Source organism: Alexandromys fortis, unplaced genomic scaffold, assembly GCF_014885135.2.
Source record: "Alexandromys fortis isolate MF-2015 unplaced genomic scaffold, M_Fortis_MF-2015_v1.1 scaffold_31, whole genome shotgun sequence".
Taxonomy (NCBI): domain Eukaryota; kingdom Metazoa; phylum Chordata; class Mammalia; order Rodentia; family Cricetidae; genus Alexandromys; species Alexandromys fortis.
The window spans coordinates 11,652,986-11,661,248 of NW_026067974.1; the positions used below are offsets into that span (position 1 = coordinate 11,652,986).

At 41.5% G+C, this 8,263-nt stretch overlaps 1 pseudogene; it reads left to right on the forward strand.

Moving 5' to 3' along the window:
* The first annotated feature begins 371 nt into the window (after window positions 1-371).
* LOC126510565 (keratin-associated protein 9-1-like) lies at window positions 372-1,211 on the forward strand (annotated as a pseudogene).
* The last annotated feature ends 7,052 nt before the right edge of the window (window positions 1,212-8,263 follow it).

Below are 8,263 nucleotides of genomic sequence, written 5' to 3' on the forward strand. Positions count from 1 at the left end.
TAGCTGGCGGGACAGAAAAACCGAAAAAAAGAAACTCGAAAAGAGATTAATGTAGTGAAAAAAAAAGAAAGATGTAGTGAAAGACAGTTGATTTCTCATTTCTCATTAAAACTCAAAGAGTTTTAGTTGTTTACTTCCCAATTATGAAAGTAAGCATATTGATTACTAAAGGGAAATTCAAAACACTTAAGGAGCAACTTCTTCCTGGAAGTACTAGAGTAGGAAATTAGCATAAACAATGACACACACACAAGTTCTGCTCATTGGCCCAAATTTTGAAGCATTGTATATAAAAGGCAAAACACGAAAAAAATAATAGATTATTGGGAAACTCACCTTTGAGTAGAATTCCTCTTTCAACATCCAACACCATGACCAACTCCTGCTGATCCCCTTGCTGCCAGCCTTCCTGCTGCAGGACCTGCTTCCAGTCAAGCTGTGTGAGCAGCTGCTGCAGCACACCCTGCTGCCAGCCTTGCTGCTGTGTGTCCAGCTGCTGTAAGCCCTGCTGCCAGCCCTGCTGCAAGCCCTGCTGCTGCAAGCCCTGCTGCTGCAAGCCCTGCTGCTGCAAGCCCTGCTGCAAGCCCTGCTGCTGTGTGTCCAGCTGCTGTAAGCCCTGCTGCCAGCCCTGCTGCCAACCCTGCTGCAAGCCCTGCTGCCCATCCAGCTGTTGCCAGCCCTGCTGCAAGCCCTGCTGCTGTGTGTCCAGTTGCTGTAAGCCCTGCTGCCAGCCCTGCTGTAAGCCCTGCTGCTGCAAGCCCTGTTGCCAACCCTGCTGCAAGCCCTGCTGCTATGTGTCCAGCTGCTGCCAGCCCTGTTGCCAACCTTGCTGCAAGCCCAGCTGCTGCCAGCCCTGCTGTAAACCCTGCTGCCAGCCCAGCTGCTGCAAGCCCTGCTGTTGCAAGCCCTGTTGCCAGCCCTGCTGCTGCAAGCCCTGTTGCCAGCCCTGCTGCTGCAAGCCCTGCTGTTGCAAGCCCTGCTGCTGCAAGCCCAGCTGCTGCAAGCCCTGCTGTTGCCAGCCCTGCTGCTGCAAGCCCAGCTGCTGCCTCAAGCCCTGCTGCCAGCCCTTCTGCCTTGACCTGTGCTGCCAGCCAGCTTGCTCTGGACCTGTGACCGTCACCAGGACTTGCTATCAGCCCACATGTGTCTGTGTGCCTGGCTGCCTGTCCCAAGGCTGTGGGTCTAGCTGCTGCGAGCCCTGCAGTTGTTGAACAACATACATTAGGCCCACTATATAACATAGCCTTCTACCATCAAACCTACCTGATAACCACACTAAACCAAACTCAATGTTCTTACTCTGGAAAGATGCCTTATGCTGCCTTAACACCAATATCCCATTAGTAGATTTGTGTCTTTTCTCAGTAAACACAACTTTATCTACTATGTTCATCCTTATTCTTCTGGTTCTTTGTCAAAGCGACCTGCTATTGACCTGGATTCAGTCTCAACCCTGAGAAATTTGCTCATTTCATTTTCAACCTACAGAAGGTTTGTAAAACCAAAAGTAAGAAAGCACTCCGATTTTTCCTGGTGTTAGTCATCCTTGCTTTTCCCTGTATTTATAATTATTCTAACTCATCTTGTAACTCATCCATAAAAACTTTGAATTCTCTGGCTAATTGGAAGGCCATTCTCTTTGGTTTACTAATAAAGTCTTCACGCAATATCTCCTAAACTGATGTTGTTTTGTGTGTGTTTGCTTGCTTGTCACATTATATTGTCTCATCTGAGTCACGTCATAGTCTCAGACTTGGGCAGAGACGGTGCGTGGGATGTGAGCTGTGTCAGGTCATGTAGCTAAGGATAGAAAACATCCCTACAGAGACCTGGACTTGCCCGTTGCAGCTCTGGTGTGGCAATGGGAACAACTTAGTGAAATAGAGGCACTGGGACTGAGCAATGGGAAGATGGGCATCTCATGATGCTTTCTACTTACCAGTCACCTTGGTAACCAGTAACCACTGAGTGGAAGAGCTGATTTTAGGAGTCTAGAAAGCCATGTAAACCGTGTATTGCCTTGCCTAAAAAAGCCACTGAAGATGACTTTTAAATGTTTTTTTTTTCTCAATCACAGCATACTTGCTACTGTCTTGGGATTTTGAAAGCTTTTTACCATCTCTTGTGGGGGAGGTGGGGAGGGGATGTCAGAGGACAAATTGTGAGAGTCGTTTCTCTCCTTCCACCATGTGGATCCTAGGGATCAAACTCAGGCTTGGAGGCAAGGGCCTTGACCTGCAGATCCATCTCAGGATTTTGATGTGGGAGGACCATTTAGAAATTGTTGTAGAGATGGTATATTTTATGCCCTTATTCTTCTGATTACCAGTATAAATGGCTGCATGGGGGAGGGATTGATTTGTGATAACACTGGTAACAGAAAAGTAAATTTTTAATATTCTGCATGGAAAGGTGCAGTAACCGAATGATTTTCAGAGAATGATCCGTGAGTTGAGATAGAAAGTACATGGAGTAAATAATATCTAGTGCACATAATCCTCAAAAATATAGCCCAGGTGTGCTGAAGTCATAAAAACCTTGAAACTCTTGTAAGAACTATAGATAAACATCTCTTAGATCTTGAGGAAGGACAAGTCTTTATCACCAGAAAAAAGAAAAGAGCTAAATTTGGCTGTTACCATGTAGAGCATGCAATCATCAGACACAGCAACAGAAAAATGAAAACCAAGTTATAAACTTGGTGGTGTTTGAGAAACACAGAAATAAATACGCATGACTGAACTCATAAAGAACTAGTCGATCTGAACAGAATTCAGAAAAGTGCAAATGAATACTAACATGAGGCTTCATCTTAAACCAATATTAATGTATTAAAACAATCTTATTTCACATTTGGAAAAAAAAGAGAAATTTAAAAGTATGGAGTCAATCATTGGTAAAAGTAGACTAAACATCTCTGTTCCCTCTCAAGTCTGGGACCGAAAGGGATGCAGATGGTTCTTGCAGTACTGAGGGAAACCAAGGAAGCCTTGAGTGAGTGCAGAAAGGGTGGGTGAAACTCTGGGTGGATATGCATTGTTGACATGGATACAGTGATGTCAAGGACTAGATACCCCAGATCCACAAGAAACTGGCAAAACCCTCCTTGCCACCCACCCAGGGTGCAGACTCCCTCTGTGCTGCACATAATAAACACAACGAGGCTCTGAGTTGTGTATCTGGTACCCTCCAACAGAGCAAGCACAGGCCACTGAGTCCCATCTTCACTGTATGTGTGTCTGATTTTCTTCATTCCCTCACACCCCAGCCAGGTCGAGTCCCAAGCCACCTGGAATATGGCACAGAATGTTTTGGGTCCTTGTTGTTTGGCCCTATTGAGCATCTTGGGCAGATTTAAACACATAATATTCAATACATGTAGTCAGTCGTCCATCAGCGTCTTCACAATCAGTAGTCTCAATCCACCCAAGACCAAAATATTCAAAAAACAAATGTAACTAAGTTGAATACATTATTCTATGAACAACACAGTGGAACAATGACAGAAGTCACATTTACATTCTGTTAGCTACTAGGGCTGTTGAGGTAAACTCAGTAGTAGAGAACTTGCCTAGCATGTGTGAGACCCTTGTTTGATGCCCAGCAATGCAAAAACAAGCAAGCATCCTTTTGACCCAATTATTATAAGTATCACAGAGATAACTCATGTAACATTTGTGGAAGAGTATGTATGCATTAAGTTTAAATATGTTGGTAATTTATATGAAAAATTGAGTTATGAAGATTTTTATATCAGGAAGTCATCCTTACAACAATTCCCCATGGATAGTAAGAGATTAACATGTTTTGAAATGAATGAATGATGGTTTGTGTGGACCCCATCCCCTAACTCAAGAACTATGAGCCATTAACAGTTGCTGAGAGGAGAAACATTCCTCACCAGGGATAAGCCCCCTAACAGGTTACCCAGTTTCAGTGGCCAGTCCTAAACACATATAAAAACAAGCAACAGCCAATGGATTAAGCATGTCACATTTACATATATTTGCATATATATCATATGTTATGTATGATAGATATCAAAGAGGCTATAATTTTGAGAGTGAGGAGGCATGGGAGAGGTGTGGAGACATAAGACAGGAGAAGATAGAAGGGATGAGTGATATAATTACATTTTTATTAAAAATGTACAAAATAATAAATTAACACTATATGCAAATTTTTAAAGATTAAGATGGAGGTGCTGTTAATAAAGGACAACTTTGCCCAAGGCCGAGACATACTCCTTTCAATTCTCCTCTCCCATTATTGTCGCTACCCTAATTTCTTATCTTCTCCAATAGAGGAAGCACTCTAGAGGAGCAAATGATACTACAATGACACAATCAACAACCATTATACATCTATAAAAATCCAAAAATTCTTATCAGTTAATTGGAGACCTGCCAGAACAAATAAAGAATTTTGAGGAAATATCTGAGATAAAAAGAATATTAAAGGAGTTTGGTTGATTTTTGCAGCTTCTTTTCTCTCCCAGGTGTGGTGGTTTAAAAAAAAATGAGGCTGAGCAGTGGTGGTGCATGCCTTTAACCCCAGCACTCAGGAGGCAGAGGCAGGCTACAGAGAAACCCTGTCTCAAAAATAAATAAATAAATAAATAAATAAATAAATAAATAAAAATGAGAGTGGCACTAGTGGGAGGTGTGGCCTTATTGGAGTAGGTGTGGTCATGTTTGAGAAAGTGTGTCACTGTGGAGGTGGGCTTTGAGGTTTTATATGCTCAAGCCAGGCCAAGTGCTTCAGTTCATTTCCTGTTGCCTTTAGATCAAGATAAGAGGACTCTCAACTCCAGCACCATGTCTGTTGCATGCTGCCTCACTTCCTGCCATGATGATAATGAACTGAACCTCTGAACTATAAGCAAGCCCCCTCCATTAAATCTTTTTCTTTATAGGAGTTATGTGGTCATGATCTCTTCACAGCAATAGAAAACCTAACTAAGACACTGGGCTTTGGTTGGTCTGAATTAGCATAGTAAGAGAAAGAGAGATTTTTTTATGAGATCACTTGATTGACAATCAATTCCAGGCTTATCATATTTATCATTACACTTAAACCAATTCCCCATTAATAAACACTGATTTGTATTTATCATGGAACTATTCATAACAGCTGAGTCATGGAATCAGCCTCAGTGTTCATCAAGGAATGAATGGAAGAAAAAAGCATCTGTGTGAGTGTGTTCATACCTATGTGTCTGCCTGTGTGCGTACCTGCATGTGTGCATATTATTTAGTCTTAATGAAGAATGATGCATGATGCATCTTGTTTGTGAAATAAGCCCATTCCCAGGGATTAATACTGTATCTCTTTCCTCACATATGTGCAATCTGGATTTCTTTACAAGACACGAAAGTAGAGAGACACCACGTGGAAAGTGAAGGGGACCAAGAGGAGAGAAGAAATGGGAGAAGAAAGCATAACAGTAGGTGCCAGGTAAGATCAAAGTACACAGTGTACATATATTAAAATGTCTAATGAAATCCATCATTTTGTACAATTGATACAGGTTAGTTGATTTTTAAGTTAAATGACAATACAATAATGCTTATTACATGTAACACAGGATAGTATCAGCATGATTTTAGAACAACTATCAGTATCGATAAGAAACATAAAAGACTATAGACTCTATATCCTAGGGGAAAAGACTAGGTGTACATCGTTAAGAGGAACAGGGTAAGCCATGGTCTAAGAGAAATGACACTGGTAAAGCAAATAATAAAGACTGATACCTGGTGTAGGAAGTCTTTTTGCTTATGTGTTGCTTTCATTGGTTAATGAATAAAGAAACTGCCTTGGCCTTTTGATAAAGCTAAACTTAGGTAGGTGGGGAAAACAAAACTGAATGCTGGGAGGAAGAAGGGTGGAGTCAGAGAAGCCATGGATCCTCTGCCTGAGATGGACACCAGTTAGAAAATTACCAGTAAGCCACAGCCAAGTGGTAATATACAGATTAATAGAAATGGATTAAATTAAGATGTAAGAGTTTGCCAATAAGAAACTAGAGCTAATGGGCCAAGCAGTGTTTTAATGAATACAGTTTCTGTGTGATTATTTCGGGCGTAAGCTGAACAAGGTATCCCTACAAAGAGAATGTGCTCCTAGATGCCAGTTCAAGCACTAGGGATAAATCCTGGTCCCACTGTCAGTGACCCCACAGACTACCCAAGTCTCATGACTGTCCCCTACATTCAGAGGACCTAGTTTGGTCTTATGCAGGTTCCCCCACTATCACTCCAGAGTCAGTGAGCTCTCACTAGCTCAAGTCAGCTTTTTTAGTGGGTGTCACCATTGTGGTCTTGACCCCTTTGCTCATATTATCACTCCTCCCTCTCTTGGGCTAGTCTCCAGAAGCTCAGCCCAGGGCTTTGTTGTGAATCTCTGTATTTGCTTCCATCAGTCACTGGTTGAAGGTTCTATGGTGACAATTAAGGTAGTCGTCAATCTGATTACAGGGGAAGGCCAGTTTACCTGTCCTCTCCACTGTAGCTTAGAGTCTTAGCTGGGGTCATCCTTGTGGATTCCTGGAAATTCTCTAGCGCCGTGTTTCTCGCTAGTCCTTTAATGGCTCCCTCAATCAAGGTATCTCTTTCCTTTCTCTGACATGGAAACTTCTTAATAATTATAAAACCCTAGCCCTTAGCTTAGGCTTGTTCCCAACTAGCTCATATAACTCAAATTAACCTACTTCTATTTATCAATGTTCTGCCGCTTGACTTTTACCTTTCCTTGGAGAAAGGAGGTCACTATCAGAGGTTTGCTTCTCTGCCACTTCTCTGATCAATCAGGTTTTAGCCTCAGTATCTGGCTCCCGAGTTTTATTTAATAATAGAACAATATAAGTAATTGCTTCATGAGCTCATGAGTGTATATAGCCATATCAAGTTCAGAAGTTTACATTTCTATAACCCTTCTTCCCCATTCTCCAGCCACTGTCTACCCACTCTTCTGCTATATTCCTTAAGCCTTGGTGACGTTTGGGGTGGGGGGGTGTTAAAAATACGTTCTCAGGGTCAATATGGTTACTTTTAAAAGAACATTTGAAGCCACCTATGAGGGTTGACCAAAAACGTAATTTATACTCCACAACCTTCACTCCAAAAATATATGAAAAGTATTCACTAGAAGATGTGGACAAACACATCCATGAGAACATGATATACACTAGTTTAAATGATGAAAATATGTCCATCAAAGGTGAAATACATTAATACAATTTGGTCCCATACTGCAATGATATCAACAAAATGATATCACAGTAGGCAATGAAGTCTATAAATCTCAGAAACAGATTTGAGCAAAAGAAAATAAATAATACTTGCAAAATAACTTCACTTTTAATAAAGATTAAAAACTGACAAACTATGACTTACATACTAGTTGTTTTAGGAACAGGGATAATACCATAATGACAGCTACCAGGTATGCCACTATTTCCTGACACAAACGCTGGACAAATTGTCTTTATCATAATCAGTCAAGCTATATATAAAAGTACTTGTGCTTTTTCAATACTATCTTGTGTTTTAATTTCTTTTAAATAAATGTATATGGTTTGATCTCATTGAATTTAATTTCCTAATTGTATAAAGACAATGTGCTGGTTTGGGAATCTGACCTGAGTTTATTGGTTCTGCTGCTAAGAAAGGATGAAGATCTAAATTGATGGATGCTTTCTATGCCCTTGTGTCATCTTGCTGCCTCTATTGACCCACATTTGTATTTGTTTGTGTTTGAAAGAGGCTGTGGCAATCCCACCTCTGTCCATGTATCCTGTGATAACGCGGATGAAACACAGAAAGAGCCTGTTGCCTGTTGTAGGCTTTTCTGAACAAAAGCGTTGGAGCCAGACGTGGATTCAGCTTGTCACTGTGAACGTAACATTATCATAGCCTTTCCCCAGTCTCCATACAGCCAAAGGTCCAGGATGAAGGAAACCTATGGCCCTGTGGCCGTGACATTTGTCACATGACTCGGGCAGGGATGACACCGATCATTTTCTACAGTCACCCCCACAATTAGTTATGTAAAGAGAAGTGTCAAAGATTTGTAATATATTGAACAACTTCCTCCTTGGAGAATTTCCCCATGAGCCATTGCAAACAAACAACAACAGGGAAAAGTCCTGCTTATTGGTCCCTTCATGGCACGTCCAGGGTATAAAAGCCCCAAAATTGAAACAGCTGTCAGAATCTCAGGAACCCCTGTGAACAGAACCTCTCCCTCCACATCCAACACC